The sequence below is a fragment of the Pteropus alecto genome, unplaced genomic scaffold (genome assembly GCF_000325575.1).
Source record: "Pteropus alecto unplaced genomic scaffold, ASM32557v1 scaffold14, whole genome shotgun sequence".
Taxonomy (NCBI): Eukaryota; Metazoa; Chordata; class Mammalia; order Chiroptera; family Pteropodidae; genus Pteropus; species Pteropus alecto.
Genome location: NW_006436810.1, coordinates 18920893 through 18923773, shown reverse-complemented (window position 1 = coordinate 18923773; position 2881 = coordinate 18920893).

Sequence of the window (2881 nt, the reverse complement as noted above, 5' to 3'; positions counted from 1 at the left end):
GGCCGGCTTCCCGCCCCAGATGAGCACCGCGCGGATCTTCGCGCCCAGATGTGTCTTATTTCCCACGAACTCTTGCATGCCGATGAGGTTGAAGTGTTTCCGCAGCATTCCGAGGTGATCCTCGCACACACCAGCCGGTCCCCCGAATCCAGACACCAGGACCGCAGGCAGGCCCTCGTCCTCCATGCCCCCAGGTCGCACGCTGCTCCGCTGCCAGGCCGGGCAGAGTTGTTCAGACAACAGCCCTGCACTCCGCCTCCACCCTTACAAGGCTGGAATTCATTTGATTTCCTGGCTAAATTCCTATAAAACCTGAAGGGCAAGAGACCCAGCGCTCTGCCGGGAGCACCGTGTCCATCATGCCCACTTTGCTCGGCGCCTCACCTGCCCTGCAGCTGAAGTGGCCTCTGACCCCAACCCTGGAGTGTTCTCCTAGTGAGGAGGACAGGGCAGGTCCCCTTCCCCGCTCCCTCCCTACCTCTCCCTCCCCGCTCCCTCCCTTCCTCTCCTCCCCCTTCTCCTCTACCCGCTTCTCTCCTCTCCCTTCCTTCCCTCCTTCCTTTCCCTCCCTCTACCTCTCCTCTCCACCCGCTCCTCTTCATCCCCTCAAGCCCCCAAGCCCGGAGACAACCTGTGCGAGAGCCTGGAAGAGAATTTTAGGAGGCCTACCAATAACCAGGTAAGCCACTCCTGGATTACTGATCTGAACACCTGGGAGATAGGTGGTTTTTTTCCAGCTACTAAAATTTAGGATAATTAGTTATGCACGAGGTAATAAATAATAAAATTCAATGTGGATGAAGAAGGGGTTGATTCTGCCTCATGGGGTGATGCCATCCTGAATTCCTAACTCAGCAAGTCCTGGTGGGTCGTCACCCCACAGGCATGTAACAGTTTTAGTAAAAGGGTTACCTTTGCCTTATGCAGGCCCTGTCCATTGTTTCTGTGCTTTTAGGTTCACACACTTTTGAAACATCAGAATAATCCTTTTTCAGGGCATTGAAGTGTGACTACCCCCAAGAGAACACATGGTCTGTCAGCTATCCTGTAATCTAATCCTCACCAGCTTTCTCTCACCTTCATTTACCTTCCTCACATTCTCTCCTTGATTCAAAAAACAAAACAAAACAAAAACAAACACAAAACTCCCGCAAACTGTCATTCTGGGGAGCATTTGAGATCTTGCCTTCCAGCAATTGTCAGTTTGGGCTCAAATGAACTCTCATAAAAATTCTCTACGTGTTTGGAATTTCTTACATTGGCATGATAATTTTTTACTGTGAAAGTAAAAGACATTTATTATCATCTGTCTAATGAATTAAATAATGTTTTACATTCCTTGTTACTAATTAAAAATAAGAAATATCTAACATTTTATAGCTTTCCTCCAAAAAGCCGGTTGTGTTTCAGGAATTGAGACTAATGGATGCGTTTTATCTTTGAGTCATGAACTTAGCTAAAAATGTTTACAATTCATTCAAAGCTCAGAGCGTAATTGGTTAAAAAAAACTTCTCGGACTTTGAGTAGTTTAAAAGAGCATTATTCAAGATAAGATTCTAGTTTATTTTCAGACAGGCGGCTTGGTTCCTGACTTGCATTAACACTGGTCACAGAGCAGCGATATACCCACCACACCATTAGTGTCGGTGGTCTCATGTGGAAAAGATGCAAGATTCTTCAGGTGACTCGTGGCTGCTCCACGTGCTCAGACGGAGTGAGACTCCCAGTCAGGAGAATGGCAGCAGCTGTGCTGGGAGCACCGGGCGGATGCTGGGCCCTGGCCTTTCTTAGCCTCTTTCTCTCGCTCTATAATCCCCCTCAAAAGCTGGATTTTATTTCCCTCCCTGCCAAACTTGCCCTCTTGTCCTCTCTCCAACCCCTTTTAAAGTCTATTCTCTTCTCGCCCTCCAGTAGTTTTCTGCCCCCACCATGAGTATAAAATCAAAGTCACCTGTTCTGTCTCTCACAGACTCCTGGCTCGGAATCTGCACAAGACTCAGAAAACAGGCTGAAAAAAAGAATTTTCCTTAATGAGGAGATAGATGATGCTACGGTTAGCCCCTCTGCTTTCTTGTCAACCTTTGCAAAGTTTGGATTTGATGGAAAATTATCTGATCAGTACATGACCAGATAAGGGGACCTAAAAGATTAAGGTATGCCAAATGGTTTACAGATCCCTTAACAATCTGCTAGTTCAGGATCAATGCAAACTGCGCTGTCTGTACTTTTTATACGAAGTTTCTTCCATCACCATGTATCAACAAATCCAATATAATTTAAAACCAATACCATCACAATGTGTCTCAGCAAAAACAGGTGCTATGCTCCTAAAAAACTAGATTCATGTAAGGGAGAAAACTATGAACTAAAATCTGATGTGGGTACCTGAACTTTGCCCATTTAAAGCTTAACTAACTTAGATAAATAATAAATACCTGACCAAATTGAACTTTAAATTCACCTCAATCCTCTCCCAAACGAGGCAGATGTAAATAATAACAACATTGGATTTTCCCTGTTAAGTCCCTTAGGCTTCCTCAATGCGGGTCAGAATGGGTCTTAGGATTCTAGTGCATACCACCTGTCCCAGGTGAGGTCTAGGGTCACAGCCATATCTACACGGCAGAGCTCGGTTCAGCCTCCGGCCCACGCCACGACATCCTAGGTGCACACTTACCTTATGAAAAGACCCCAAATATAAGGAGCGCTTTCGTGGAAACCAGCCTCCCGGAGACGTCCTTGACAGTGAACGCCTAAGGTCTAAAAGCACAGACTTCTCACCCGCCCAGCACGCCCTACCTAGCCCCAGACTTCTCACCTGCCCAGCACGCCCTACCCCGCCCCACTGGCCCGGCTCCCGGCTGTGGTCCACTGCCCAGG